Raw genomic sequence first — 16,023 nt, forward strand, 5'->3', positions numbered from 1 at the left:
TGGTTTGTACTTTTCCAATTGTTCTGACTTGAGTTTCTTTGCCATGGTTGTTGGTTTTGATTATGGTTGTCTCCCCATCTGAGGTTGGGATGGTTCTTCCAAGATGGATTGTAAGTATCACCATAGACTTCATTTGTTCCAGGATTTTGGTTGTGCATGTACTGGACTTGCTCTTGCTGTTGCTCCTCTTGAGTTTCTTCACTTTGCACCCAAGTAGTTGGTGGTTGGCTTGTGGCACTTACTGATGCAACTTGCAAGCCATCAATCCTTTTGGCCATTTGCTCAAACTGTTATTGAATCTGCTGCTGCATTATCTTGTTCTGAGCTAGAATTGAATCCACTCCTTCCAACTCCATTACTCCTCTTCTTTGTGATGGTTGGCGTTGTCTTTGATGAGCAAAGAAATATTGGTTATTGGCCACCATATCGATGAGGTTTTGAGCTTCCTCTGTAGTTTTCATAAGTTGCAAAGAGCCTCTAGCTGAATGATGAAGTGCTTCCTGAGCTTTAAGAGTGAGTCCCTCATAGAAGTTTTGCAACTTGTCCCACTCAGTGAACATCTCTGGTGGACATTTCCTCAATAGAGCCTTATATCTTTCCCATGCTTCATATAAGTTTTCAGCCTCCATTTGAGTGAATGTCTGCACCTCAGTCTTCAATCTTAGGATTCTTTGAGGGGGATAAAATTTGGCAAGGAATTTGCTCACTAAGTCATCCCAAGTGTTGATGCTTTCTTTTGGAAAAGTCTCTAGCCATTGAGTGGCTTTATCTCTGAGAGAAAATGGAAAGAGCAACAACTTGTAGCTATCAGGAGGCACACCATTGGTTTTCACCGTGTCACAGATTCTCAAGAAGGTAGATAAATGTTGATTTGGATCCTCCAAAGGCCCTCCTCCAAAAGAACAGTTGTTTTGAACCAAAGTGATGGGTTGTGGCTTTAGTTCAAAATTGTTTGCATTGACATTAGGAGGAAGAATGCTACTTCCACAGTGTCTAGCATTTGCAAATGTATATGAAGCTAGGACTCTTCGTTGTTGTTGGTTGTTGTTGGCCCATTCTCCTGGTTGATTGAGATCTCCTTCCATTTCTTGGAATTCCTCCTCAGATTCTTCCTCTCCAATAACGTTCTTCCCTCTTTCAGCTCTTCTTATTCTCCGAAGAGTTCTTTGGTCAATTTCAGAGAGGACAGGGGAAGATCTTCCTGTACCTGACATACAAACACACAACAATAAACACACAGATCCAGAAAACCAATGAACTTCAATATATAGCTAGAATGAAGTTTTAGTTAGTTTAAGCAAAAATTCAAACAGTTAGTGTGTTAGTCAAAGTTAGAAGAACAGAAAAGAAAAAGTGCTTGATCTAGACCTCCACTTCACTTAATCATTGTCAATCTATTTCAATCCCCGGCAACGGCGCCAAAAACTTGATGTGTGGAAAGCGAACCAACACAAAACTCACCGGCAAGTGTACCGGGTCGCATCAAGTAATAATAACTCACATGAGTGAGGTCGATCCCACAGGGATTGAAGGATTGAGCAATTTTAGTTTAGTGGTTGATTTAGTCAAGCGAATCAAGTTTTGGTTGAGTGGGCTGTATTTGACAGAAACTAAATTGCTTGGAATATAAAGGGAGAAGGGGAAATTGCAGTAAATTAAAGAGCAGGAAAGTAAAATTGCTGGAAACTTAAAGAACAAGAAAGTAAATGACTGAAACTTAAAGTGCAAGAAATGTAAATTACAGAAACTTAAAGTGCAAGAAATGTAAATTGCTTGAATATAAAAGGGGAATTAAGGATTGGGAGTTCAGAATTCCAGCAAGAGAAAGTAACTTGCAACAATTAGTAAAGTAGAAGATGAATTGGAATAAACTAAAGTTCAAACAGAAATTGAAATTAAAGTGCAGCAGGGTTCACAGAAGAACCAAAAGTAAATTAGGATCTCAGGACTCCAGAGACTAGGTAGCAGAGCCTAGATCTCAATTACCTTCCTAGATCCAAGTTCTCAAGCAATTGACAAGAAAATAAAGAAGAAGCAGTAAAGGAACTTAAATTGAACTCAATTGTGCAGAAGAGGAATTAAAGAGATTTTGAATGGAGATTGAGACAGAATTTCCTCAATTCTTCACACCCAAAACTCAGAACAAGGAAATTAAAAATGCCCAAGCAAGAACGAGGAAGAAGAGAGTTCAATTCTCCTCCCTAATTCTCTGAAATCTCAGTGAAGACACCAAGAGAAGTTCCAAAATGCAAAAATAAAATTCAAAGCTCAAAGGAAGTGCAAAATTCAAAAGCTAAGCAAAGGGTCCTAATTACATCAAACTAGCTCCTATTTATACACTCTCTATTCTTGGATTTTGGGATTTGGATGGGCTTTTGATTTGGTGAAGAAATGAATTGAATTGGATTTTTAATTCAATTTTTGGCCCAAAATTAATAGCTTCCAGGAGGCTGCCCTGCCCTTGCGGAGGGCAGGGCAGGATTTGATGCTTGGTGCGGTCTTGGTGCGCTTTGGTGCGGTCTTGGTGCGCAGAACGCTGCCCTGCCCTCGCGGAGGGCAGGGCAGAAAAAGTTGGTGCGCCAGAATTGTGATGGTGTGTGCTGGTGCTGCCAGAATCATGCCGTGGTGCGCCAGAATTGAGCCTTGGTGCGCCAGACTCGTTTCTTGGTGCGCCAGAATCATGCCACACAAAATGCTGCCCTGCCCTCGCAGAGGACAGGGCAGTGTTTACTAACTGAAGTCCCGCGTTCGAATCCTGGCTGCTACACACGCTTGTTCATTTTCTTTGGCTTTCTTGGCACGGTAATGGAACTTAGTCCCTTGCTTCCTCATGGTCCCGTGTTCAACTCTTGTGGCAAGCATTTGGAGACATTTTCCTTTGATTTTCTCCCCTTGTGAGCCCGATACTGCCCTTGTGGAGGGCAGGGCAACATTTTCTTCTTCTTGATTCCAAGGCACAGATTTGTGCTCTGCCCTTGTAGTGGGCAGGGCAGAGTTGCCTTTTATGCCTTGTTCCCTTATGTTGCCCTCCTAGAGGGCAGTGTGCCCTTGTGGAGGGCAATGCTTGCCTCCCCCATTGCATGCGGCACACTTTTCCTTCCTTTGACCACGCTTCCTTCTCCTTGGGTCACGCTTTCTTAGGCCACGCTTTTCTCTTTTATTCTTTTCTTCACCTAAAATAAACCAAAACAACCACTCCAAGTATCACTAAATTCATAAGGCTTATAAATCAATTAAAATTCAATTAAAATTAGCTTAAACCTCATGAGTTAACATTAATTTCATGGTGGTTGCTTGATTTAAAGAAGTTATGCATTTTCACTCCAAATCACTTACTTAGGATGCAAGAAAGTGTATAAAGACTAATAAAACAAGTGAAATTAGCTTGAAAAATGGGTATATGATGACTTGTCATCATTAGGTGCTTCGGGAGATAATCGAACAGCCACACCGTCTAGATTAGGCAACACGCACAACAAAACAAACACCGCGTCGGGCACCGTCTTGCGTCGACCCTAGACGTAGGGCGAGCACGCCGCGGGTGCACAAGGCACAACTCCACCACGCCATGCTCCCTAGGTGGTGCCTAGATGGGCCGTGCATGGACGCGTTTCCCTTCTTGGTCCTTTGGTGATCGGGGTTTGCAGCAGCCCGACGCCCGTGCTCAACCTTGGACCCGGGGCGGGGGACCCCGACGACACACCACAACCACAACGGGCTTGCTAGTGTGCCTAGGGGATGGCAAGGCATCGTGCATCTCCTGGCATTGTGCCCAGCAAGCCTTTGGGCAACTCGAGTTTCGGCAGCACGACACCCCTCCCCCCGATAATAGGCTGCCGAGCCATTACCAAAGTGCCACGGATAGACATCCTTTTTCGTGAGGAGACATACTCAAGGAAACTGCTCTAGCGGTCGAATTTTGACGCCGTTTTTTGCGACAATCTCTCGAAAAATAAGATCTTTCCATCCACCAAATTTGGTGAATTTACACCGTGTGGATTTTTTTTGCCGATTTTTTTCCCACCCGAAAAGCCGGAAATTCAAAAAAAATGAAAAACGGAGCAAAAGTGCGATTTTTGACCTGGATTTTTTTGTGCAGCCTTTAAATAATATTACCAAGGTTCCCTCAAAATTTTAGGAAAAGTGCACGAGCCAATTGTGAGATATGAAAATTTGGCTCCTCCGTTGCAACGCTCCGAGCCATCGTTGCAACGCTCCCAGCCAACGATGCACCAAACCCAGCCTCCGTTGCAACGCTCTCAGCCAACGATGCATCGCGCCTAGCATGCATTGCAACGCTCCCAGCGTCCGTTGCAAGCCGACCAGCGTCCGTTGCAACGGCCAAGGCCGACGTTGCACCGCGCCCTGCCTACGTTGCAACGACCTCGGCCAACGTTGCAACGCGCCCTGCCTCCGGTGCAACGGCCACGGCCAATGTTGCATGGTGCCCGGCCTCCATTGCAATGACCCCAGCCAACGTTGCAACGCGTCCGGCATCCGTTGCAACGCGCCCTGCCTCCGTTGCACCGCGCCCAGCATCCGTTGCAACGCCCCCAGCCAACGTTGCAACGCGCACAGCATTCGTTGCAACGGCCCCCAGCCAACGCTGCAACGCGCCCTGCCTCCGGTGCAACGGCCACGGCTAGCGTTGCATGGCGCCCTGCCTCCGTTGCAACGACCCCAGCCAACGTTGCAACGCGTCCGGCATCCGTTGCAACGCGCCCTGCCTCCGTTGCACCGCGCCCAGCATCCGTTGCAACGGCCCCCAGCCATCGTTGCAACGCGACCTGCCTCCGTTGCAACCCCTTCGGCCAACGTTGCAACGCGCCCGGCATCCGTTGCAACGGCCCGCTGCCAACGTTGCACTGCGCCCGGCATCCGTTGCAACGCCCCCAGCATCTGTTGCAACGGCCCCCAGCCAACGCTGCAACGCGCCCTGCCTCCGGTGCAACGGCAACGGCCGACGTTGCAAGCCTCCCTGTCTCCGTTGCAACGACCCCAGCCAACGTTGTACCGCCTGGCATCCGTTGCAACGGCCCCCAGCCAACGTTGCAACGCGACCTGCCTCCGTTGCAACGACCCCAGCCAACGTTGCAACACGCCCGGCTTCCGTTGCAACGCCCCCCGGCCAACGATGCAACGCGACCCGCCTCCGTTGCACCGGCCCCCTGCCAACGCTGCAACGCGCCCAGCATCCGTTGCAATGCCCCCAGCCAACGTTGCAACGCGCCCGGCGTCCGTTGCAACGGCCCCCACCCAACGCTGCAACGCGCCCTGCCTCCGGTGCAACGGCCACGGCCAGCGTTGCATTACGCCCTGCCTCCGTTGCAACGACCCCAGCCAACGTTGCAACGCGTCCGGCATCCGTTGCAACGCGCCCTGCCTCCGTTGCACCGCGCCCAGCATCCGTTGCAACGGCCCCCAGCCATTGTTGCAACGCGACCTGCCTCCGTTGCAACCCCCTCGGCCAACGTTGCAACACGCCCGGCCAACGTTGCAACGCCCCCAGGCAACGTTGCAACGCGCCCGGCATCCATTGCAACGGCCCCCTGCCAACGTTGCACAGCGCCCGGCATCCGTTGCAACACCCCCAGCATCTGTTGCAACGGCCCCTAGCCAACGCTGCAACGGCCGACGTTGCAAGCTGCCCTGTCTCCGTTGCAACGACCCCAGCCAACGTTGCACCGCCTGGCATCCGTTGCAACGGCCCCCAGCCAACGTTGCAACGCGACCTGCCTCCATTGCAACGACCCCAGCCAACGTTGCAACGCGCCCGGCTTCCGTTGCAACGCCCCCCGGCCAACGATGCAACGTGACCTGCCTCCGTTGCACCGGCCCCCTGCCAACGCTGCAACGCGCACAGCATCCGTTGCAACGCCCCCAGCCAACGTTGCAACGCGCCCGGCATCCGTTGCAACGGCCCCCAGCCAACGCTGCAACGCGCCCTGCCTCCGGTGCAATGATAGCCATAAACTTGATAGCTACGATTTTAGGAAATTGCACGATCGGCAAAAATTCCTTCCGGCAAGTGCACCGGTTATCGTCAAGTAAAAACTCACAATAGAGTGAGGTCGAATCCCACAAGGATTGGTTGAATGAGCAATTCGGATTAGAAGTGTATTCTAGTTGAGCGGAATCAAGATTTAGATGAGAATGGCAGAATCTTAAATTGCATGAATTAAAGAGCGAGAAGTTAAAGTGCTGAAATTAAAAAGGGATGGGGGTGATTGCATGACTTTAATTGCAGAATGTAAAGAGAAAGTGTAGATCAGAAATGGGGAATTCATTGGGTTTCAGGAGATATTGAGATCTCCGAATCAAAACATTTTTATCCCTTCCTCAACCAATGCATTCATTGAATTTTGCTTGGCAATCTTATATGATTGGATCCCAATTCCTTGGCTCACCAATTCTCTCTAAAAACAAACAAATTCCCAATCCCTTGGTTTAAATGTTCATAAGAAGAGATGATGCTCGATCACTGATTATACCACACAGTTTCATGAACCACAATTTGGTAGGATTACATGTCACAATATCCATCCAAACCCCAACCCAATTCACTGTGAGAAAGCTTCTCTAGCATGAATCCTCCATTCCTTTCCCAAGGTTCCGAAGGATTCCAATTATGGATAGTCTCTTTCCCAAGACAACTAACCAATGGAATTAGATCGAGAAGCTTTCTAACAAAATTCAAGAGAAAAGATTGAAGAAGAAGATAAAAACTATGATTGATTCATTGAATTACAATAGAGCTCCCTAACCCAATGAAAGGGGTTTAGTGAGTCATAGCTCTGAATTCAATTACACAAAGTATGAAAAACTAGAAAATGATCCCAAAAGTTCCGAATCGTCTCTTTCTAACTTAAATTCTATCCTATTTATACACTTTCTAAATTGAGCTTCTGTTGTGCTTCTTGGGCTTTGAGGCCTTTCCTTGATTTCCTTTTGCTTTGGGTTTATGATCCATAATCCTGATGAGGCTGCTGATCCAATTCTGTAACATTCATTGAGCCAACTTAGTGATAATCAAGTAATGACACATGACTCAACAATTGAAATTCCAGACTCATCAATTCTTCAGGCCCAATCCCATAAACCATGATATTCAATTGGGTTTCATACCAGAGTATGTTTAAGTTAATATTTGTGCTCAAATGCTAACTTAAACTGCAATATTTTTGGCCCAGAAACCTTTTCAAATAGAGGCGTTTAAGTTGCAGTTTAAGCTTAAACTGCAACTTAAACGTTGGACACTTCTGGAGGTGATATAATTCAAGTACGTTTAAGCTTCAGTTTAAGGTTAAACTGAAGCTTAAACGTGGAAATGGAAGAAGGCAATCTTGGAGGGTGGAATTGTCGAACACGTTTAAGCTTCAGTTTAAGGTTAAACTGAAGCTTAAACGTGGAAATGAGGAAAGCACCCTGGAGGATAAAATGTCGAACACGTTTAAGCTTCAGTTTAAGGTTAAACTGAAGCTTAAACGTGGAAATGAGAAAGCAACCCTGGAGGCAAATTGTGGTCGAACACGTTTAAGCTCCAGTTTAAGGTTAAACTGGAGCTTAAACGTGGAAATGGCTTCCTGGTGCATAATTTGGGTCGAACACGTTTAAGCTCCAGTTTAAGGTTAAACTGGAGCTTAAACGTGGAAATGCTCCCTGGTGCATTTCTCATTCTGGCGTTTAACTTCCAGTTTAAGGTTAAACTGGAAGTTAAACGCCACCTTCAGCTTTCATGATTCTGGCGTTTAAGCTCCAGTTTAAGCTTAAACTGGAGCTTAAACGCCACTTCCAGCATTATATGGCTTGGTAGTTTAAGTTCCAGTTTAAGCTTAAACTGGAACTTAAACTCCACATGTGATATTCAAGCTTCCTTTATTGATTTTGTTGCTTCCTTGCCTAGCCTCTTCTTCCCTGAAATCATCCAAACAACTGCATCAAAGTCTTGCAAAATTTCATGAGAATTCTTCCATTCATAGCATTCAAGTAATATAACTAAAAACTCATGGAATTTGCATCAAAATCATACTGTTTGGATGGTTCATTGCTTTGTTATTCATTTAACCATTCTTGGTTACTTTAAGCTCAAGAAAATACATAAAACAACTAAAACTAACAGAAAAATGCTAGTGAAACTAGCTTAAGATGCCTTGGCATCACAACACCAAACTTAATACTTGCTTGTCCCTAAGCAAGTCCTGAGTTATTTGAGAAGAAAGTATGGAACAGAAAGCAATTACATTGGCTATATTAGCAAGCATTTGAACTTCATCAGAAGGGTTTTATGCAGAAAGTTGCAGCATCACTTTTTCATTCTTATCAGGTAAGATTATCACTTTTTCATTGCATCCATCAAACACTGCTATGGCCTCTTGTTATTCTTATGTCCTTGGCACTTTTCCCTTCTTTGTTTTTCTTTTTCTTAGAGCTCCTTTGCTCATTGTTTGCTCAGTGTCATGTGTTGCACAAGCCTTTGGCATTTTCTTTTTCTTATCAGTGCACTACACATATCCACTACAGGCATTTTAGTTCACATTTCTTCTTGAGACATTAGTGCCCAGCACCTCTTTGTGTGACTAAATGTTTTGTATTTAGGTTGCTCTTGATAATGGACTTTTGGTTGATAATCCCGGGTTAGTTAACCCAAGTTACCAAGTGTTGAAACACTCCTCAGAACCTATTCATCCAAGCATATCCTTAATACATAAACACCACAGGCATTTGTCTCAGAAGTTCAAACCATTGGTGCCTAGCTTATTTTCTCAATTTTTTTTTTGCTTTTTGGTTGCCCTTTTTAAGTGGCTTTTTCTTCTTCTTTTTCTTTCTTTTTCATGGCCAAAGACATTTATTCATCAAGATCCATAGACAGTATTCAGACTTCTACACAAAATTGATAATTCTACACTCAATTTCCAGTGATCTGACTAAACAATCAAGCATGCATACCACCACTTAATTCTACTTGATTTGTCACTAATTGAGCCAAGTTACTTTTGTTCAAACTTTTCTTTTATTTCTGGAAACAGAACAAGCATGGCAAGCATTTGTTTAAGAAGGTGAAGTTATATCCAAACATCTAGGCATTCACTTTATTCAAAGCAGTAAACCAACACTCACACTAAAAACTTCACATTCCAGAAAGATTCAACAATTACAGTTTAAACCAGAGCAAGCATGCTTTTGTTTGCCTTTTAAAGAATGGTCAAGGAATAACACCACCTTGTGAAATTTCTTGTTTCTCTTTGTTGCCAGGAAACAATTTGATTCCTCCTTCTTCTCCTAGTTGTTGCTTCATGTTCTTTCTAAGATCCTTGTTTCCTTTCCTGCAAAGAGTGATGAAGTTGCTTGCTTCTCAAGCACTTGAGTGGTTAGCTCAACTATGTATGGGCAAGTGTCTGAGTCTTAAGTTGGTGTGTGAACACCAAACTTAGTCTCCTACTTACTCCTCTGCTCTTTGAATCCTTGAATTCTCCTTGGAATGAAGTTGCTGCTAAGGATTTTAAGCATTTCTGTCATTGCTTAGAATGGTTGTTCCTTTCATATAATTCAAAGGTTGTTGTGTTCAGTTGATCTGTATGGTGGAACACCAAACTTAGAGTCACACATTCCCCTTTGAATTATTGATCCATGAATCATTGTTTGGTGTGAAACACCAAACTTAATTCTTTGCAATGCACAGAAACTACTTCACCTTTTTATTGAAACAAATAAAAGAAACAGCAAAGGAGTATTACCTCAGGTTGGGTTGCCTCCCAACAAGCGCTTCTTTAACGTCATTAGCTTGACGGTTGTCCCTTGTTAGGGTGGATTGTAGTGCTTGATGTCCTCTCCTCTCACTATGAAAACGTCCCCATTTGATTCCTTCATGATTTCCAAATGTTCCATAGAAAGAACTTTCCTGATTGTGAACACTTGAGGGAGCTGGGAAGGAATGGTTTTGAGGCCAGGTGGGATTGGCAGATAATGACTTGATATCACTTTATCTCTCGGAGAGAAACCTTCAGTGGGAATTTTCTTGTTTCTCCACCCTCTTGGCAATTTCTTTACAATTCTTCCCTCTCTCTTGAGGATTTCTTCATTGACCCTTATGCCAGGAGGATCCTTCTGAGCTGTTTCTATTGATTCTTGTGGCTTTAACTCTTGCAATTTTTGTTTGCCTTCCAAGGACTGTTTCAGAGTTTCAGCTGCTGGATTGCTTTCCTCCAAACACAGATGGCTACTATCATCCTTAGGCTTTTCAGGTTCTGGTTCAGGCTCAGATGCAGGTTTGAAAACATGGAAAATGAGCTGTTCATCTTGTATTCTCAAAATTAGCTCTCCTTGTTCTACATCTATGAGCGCTCTAGCAGTGGCTAGAAATGGCCTTCCCAGAATGATAGGGTGTAGGTAGCTTTCCGCCATGTCCAAAATGACAAAGTCTGTGGGGAAGAAATAATTTCCCACTTTCACTAGCACATTCTCAACTACCCCTTCAGCTTGCTTTTGAGTTTTGTCAGCCAGTTGTATGATTACATCTGTGGATCTCACCTCATTCAGTTGTAGCCTCTTCATAAGAGTCAGAGGCATCACATTTATGCTAGCTCCTAAATCACAGAATCCTCTGTCAATTTTTGTTTCCCCTATGATGCAGGGGATATGAAAACTTCCTGGGTCTGTTTTCTTAGAGACTATGTCCTTCTTGATGAGGGCACTGCATTCTTTGTTCATTATTACAGTTTGTCCTCCCTTCAAAACTCTTTTCTTGCTCAGCAATTCCTTCAAATACTTGATATGTGTAGGCATCTGCTGGAGAATCTCAAGAAATGGAATATTGATATGGAGGGACTTAAATGTCTCTAAAAACCTTGAATATGTTTTCCCTTTTTCACCTCCTCCTAACCTCTGAGGAAATGGTGCTTTTGGTTGGTATGTTTCCAGCATGCCTTTATTTTGCAGTTCCTTGGCTTGCTCAGTTTCACTTTCCTGCTTAGCTTCTTCCACACCTTCCTTCAAGATTTTTGGCTCCTGTTCTGAGGGTCTGATTCCTTCTTCTTCTGAGACTTCCTTCAATATGGTGATGGCCTTGCATTCTTCCCATCTCACTCCCTTTTGTTCCCCTTTAGGATTCTTTTCTGTGTCACTAGGGAACACTGCAGTTGACTTGGGGGCCTGTTGAGATAGCTCTCCTACTCGAGACTCCATCCTCTTGAGTTTTTCACCATGGTTCCTTAAGGTAGATCTCACATCATCCCTAAAGCTTTTCAACTCACTTATGTCCTGACCCATGTTTGCAAGCATTCCTTCTATCCTGTTTAATTGATCTTGAAATTGTTGGTTCGGATTAGGTTGGGCAGGTTGATTATTTTGGCCATGATATGGTGGTTGGGAGTAAGTGTTTTGTGTGGCTTGGTATGATCTTTGGTTGGAGTTTTGGTATGTGGAATTGTTATGTTGGTTGGGGTTGTAAGGTTTGTGGTTTTGTGGTTGGGTTTGCTGGTTTCCCCACCCAAAGTTTGGGTGGTTTTTCCAGCCTGGGTTGTAAGTGTTGGAATGTGGATCATATGGTTGCCTTTGTTGGTTTCCCACATAGTTGGCCTCTTCCCAATCACCTCCTTCAGTGCTTACTTCCTCTTGATCTTGTGTGTGTATTGCAGCCACTTGATTTGTTTTTAATTTCCTGGTGAGCTCTGCTAGTTGCTTGGCAAACACCTTGTTTTGGGCTAGAATTGTATCAACATGGTTCAGCTCCATGACTCCCTTAGTGTTGTGTCTCTCTGAAGCATAGTAGTACTCATTCTCAGCCACTGTCTCAATCACTTCAATGGCTTCTTCCACAGTCTTTTTCCTGTTCAATGAACCTCCTGATGAATGGTCTACAGCCTTCCTTGATTCATAAGAAAGTCCATCATAGAAAATATGCAATTGCACCCAGTCATGGAACATGTCTGGTGGGCATTTTCTTGTCAAATCCTTGAACCTCTCCCATGCCTCGTAGAGAGTTTCACCATCTTGTTGTCTAAAAGTCTGAACCTCAGATCGAAGCCTGTTGACCTTTTGTGGGGGGTAGAAACGTGCCAGAAACTTGCTTTCCACCTCATCCCAGGTTGTTAGGCTCCCCCTTGGGAATGATTCCAGCCACTTAGCTGCCTTGTCCCTAAGTGAAAATGGGAACAAGAGCAGTTTATAGGCATCTTCCTGGACTCCATTGGACTTCACAGTGTCGCAAATTCTCAGGAATTTTGTGAGATGTTGGTTTGGATCTTCATTAGCACTCCCACCAAATGAACAATGATCCTCCACCAGTGATATTAGCTGTGGTTTGAGTTCAAAATTGTTGGCCTGAATGGGTGGTTTCTGAATGCTGCTACCACAATTCCCAGAGGTTGGGTTTATGTATGAACCAAGAACCCTCCTCTTGGGAATGGCATTGTTTCCATCAGCTCTCTCATGGTTGTGAACTTCTCTATCCATGTTGAGATCTAGAGCTTCCTCAAAATTGTCCTCAGATTCTCCTTCAGATTCTTCTTCTTCCAGTACTCTCTTCCCTCTTGCTTCCCTTCTAAGTTTATGAAGGGTCCTCTCTGGTTCGGTATATGGAGGAGTTGATGTCTCTCCTCTCCTACCTGTCATACAAGAATACAGCACAGGCAACAACAAGTGAAATACTCTTGGTTAATGGAAGAGTATGGAAGCGTATGGTTAGAGCAGTTGAGGAATTAATTCAAATAGTTAGTGGGTCAGTGAGTTAGTTGCTTGAATTTAAAGGCATAAAGAAAGAAAACAAGTAACAGAGTGCAAAAATTAAAATTCAACAAGTAACTTGAACTGAATTAACAAAACAAGAAAAATGCTCAATCTAGTTAACTTCCAATTTGAGAATTGTCAATCGAAAACCAATCCCCGGCAACGGCGCCATAAACTTGATAGCCATAAACTTGATAGCTACGATTTTAGGAAATTGCACGATCGGCAAAAATTCCTTCCGGCAAGTGCACCGGTTATCGTCAAGTAAAAACTCACAATAGAGTGAGGTCGAATCCCACAAGGATTGGTTGAATGAGCAATTCGGATTAGAAGTGTATTCTAGTTGAGCGGAATCAAGATTTAGATGAGAATGGCAGAATCTTAAATTGCATGAATTAAAGAGCGAGAAGTTAAAGTGCTGAAATTAAAAAGGGATGGGGGTGATTGCATGAATTTAATTGCAGAATGTAAAGAGAAAGTGTAGATCAGAAATGGGGAATTCATTGGGTTTCAGGAGATATTGAGATCTCCGAATCAAAACATTTTTATCCCTTCCTCAACCAATGCATTCATTGAATTTTGCTTGGCAATCTTATATGATTGGATCCCAATTCCTTGGCTCACCAATTCTCTCTAAAAACAAACAAATTCCCAATCCCTTGGTTTAAATGTTCATAAGAAGAGATGATGCTCGATCACTGATTATACCACACAGTTTCATGAACCACAATTTGGTAGGATTACATGTCACAATATCCATCCAAACCCGAATCCAATTCACTGTGAGAAAGCTTCTCTAGCATGAATCCTCCATTCCTTTCCCAAGGTTCCGAAGGATTCCAATTATGGATAGTCTCTTTCCCAACACAACTAACCAATGGAATTAAATCGAGAAGCTTTCTAACAAAATTCAAGAGAAAAGATTGAAGAAGAAGATAAAAACTATGATTGATTCATTGAATTACAATAGAGCTCCCTAACCCAATGAAAGGGGTTTAGCGAGTCATAGCTCTGAATTCAATTACACAAAGTATGAAAAACTAGAAAATGATCCCAAAAGTTCCGAATCGTCTCTTTCTAACTTAAATTCTATCCTATTTATACACTTTCTAAATTGAGCTTCTGTTGTGCTTCTTGGGCTTTGAGGCCTTTCCTTGATTTCCTTTTGCTTTGGGTTTATGATCCATAATCCTGATGAGGCTGCTGATCCAATTCTGTAACATTCATTGAGCCAACTTAGTGATAATCAAGTAATGACACATGACTCAACAATTGAAATTCCAGACTCATCAATTCTTCAGGCCCAATCCCATAAACCATGATATTCAATTGGGTTTCATACCAGAGTATGTTTAAGTTAATATTTGTGCTCAAATGCTAACTTAAACTGCAATATTTTTGGCCCAGAAACCTTTTCAAATAGAGGCGTTTAAGTTGCAGTTTAAGCTTAAACTACAACTTAAACATTGGACACTTCTGGAGGTGATATAATTCAAGTACGTTTAAGCTTCAGTTTAAGGTTAAACTGAAGCTTAAACGTGGAAATGGAAGAAGGCAATCCTGGAGGGTGGAATTGTCGAACACGTTTAAGCTTCAGTTTAAGGTTAAACTGAAGCTTAAACGTGGAAATGAGGAAAGCACCCTGGAGGATAAAATGTCGAACACGTTTAAGCTTCAGTTTAAGGTTAAACTGAAGCTTAAACGTGGAAATGAGAAAGCAACCCTGGAGGCAAATTGTGGTCGAACACGTTTAAGCTCCAGTTTAAGGTTAAACTGGAGCTTAAACGTGGAAATGAAGAAAGTAGCCCAGGAGTGTGAAATGTCGAACACGTTTAAGCTCCAGTTTAAGCTTAAACTGGAGCTTAAACGTGGAAATGGCTTCCTGGTGCATAATTTGGGTCGAACACATTTAAGCTCCAGTTTAAGGTTAAACTGGAGCTTAAACGTGGAAATGCTCCCTGGTGCATTTCTCATTCTGGCGTTTAACTTCCAGTTTAAGGTTAAACTGGAAGTTAAACGCCACCTTCAGCTTTCATGATTCTGGCGTTTAAGCTCCAGTTTAAGCTTAAACTGGAGCTTAAACGCCACTTCCAGCATTATATGGCTTGGTAGTTTAAGTTCCAGTTTAAGCTTAAACTGGAACTTAAACTCCACATGTGATATTCAAGCTTCCTTTATTGATTTTGTTGCTTCCTTGCCTAGCCTCTTCTTCCCTGAAATCATCCAAACAACTGCATCAAAGTCTTGCAAAATTTCATGAGAATTCTTCCATTCATAGCATTCAAGTAATATAACTAAAAACTCATGGAATTTGCATCAAAATCATACTGTTTGGATGGTTCATTGCTTTGTTATTCATTTAACCATTCTTGGTTACTTTAAGCTCAAGAAAATGCATAAAACAACTAAAACTAACAGAAAAATGCTAGTGAAACTAGCCTAAGATGCCTTGGCATCATGCAACGGCCACGGCCAGCGTTGCATGGCGCCCTGCCTCCGTTGCAACGACCCCAGCCAACGTTGCAAGGCGTCCGGCATCCGTTGCAACGCGCCCTGCCTCCGTTGCACCGCGCCCAGCATCCGTTGCAATGGCCACCAGCCATCGTTGCAACGCGACCTGCCTCCGTTGCAACCCCTCGGCCAACGTGCAACGCGCCTGGCATCCGTTGCAACGGCCCCCTGCCAACGTTGCACCGCGCCCGGCATCCATTGCAACGCCCCCAGCATCTGTTGCAACGGCCCCCAGCCAACGCTACAACGCGCCCTGCCTCCGGTGCAACGGCCACGGCCGATGTTGCAAGCCGCCCTGTCTCCGTTGCAACGACCCCAGCCAACGTTGCAAGGCGTCCGGCATCCGTTGCAACGCGCCCTGCCTCCGTTGCACCGCGCCCAGCATCCGTTGCAATGGCCACCAGCCATCGTTGCAACGCGACCTGCCTCCGTTGTAACCCCCTCGGCCAACGTGCAACGCGCCCGGCATCCGTTGCAACGGCCCCATGCCAACGTTGCACCGCGCCCGGCATCCATTGCAACGCCCCCAGCATCTGTTGCAACGGCCCCCAGCCAACGCTGCAACGCGCCCTGCCTCCGGTGCAACGGCCACGGCCGACGTTGCAAGCCGCCCTGTCTCCGTTGCAACGACCCCAGCCAACGTTGCACCGCCCCCTGCCTCCGCTGCAATGGCCACGGCCAACGTTGCAAGGCGCCCTGCCTTCGTTGCAACGACCCCAGCCAATGTTGCAACGCGTCCGGCATCCGTTGCAACGCGCCCTACCTCCGTTGCAACGCCGCCGGCCAACG

The 16,023-nt window shown here is 44.6% G+C and overlaps 1 non-coding gene across 1 annotated transcript; it reads left to right on the forward strand.

Annotated features, from left to right (window-relative positions):
* The first annotated feature begins 11,920 nt into the window (after window positions 1–11,920).
* Window positions 11,921–12,024, forward strand: LOC112716298 (small nucleolar RNA R71). The gene has a single exon (XR_003160283.1). It is a non-coding gene; the product is annotated as a small nucleolar RNA R71 (small nucleolar RNA).
* Window positions 12,025–16,023: the final 3,999 nt, after the last annotated feature.

Source organism: Arachis hypogaea, chromosome 1 (assembly GCF_003086295.3).
Source record: "Arachis hypogaea cultivar Tifrunner chromosome 1, arahy.Tifrunner.gnm2.J5K5, whole genome shotgun sequence".
Lineage (NCBI taxonomy): Eukaryota > Viridiplantae > Streptophyta > Magnoliopsida > Fabales > Fabaceae > Arachis > Arachis hypogaea.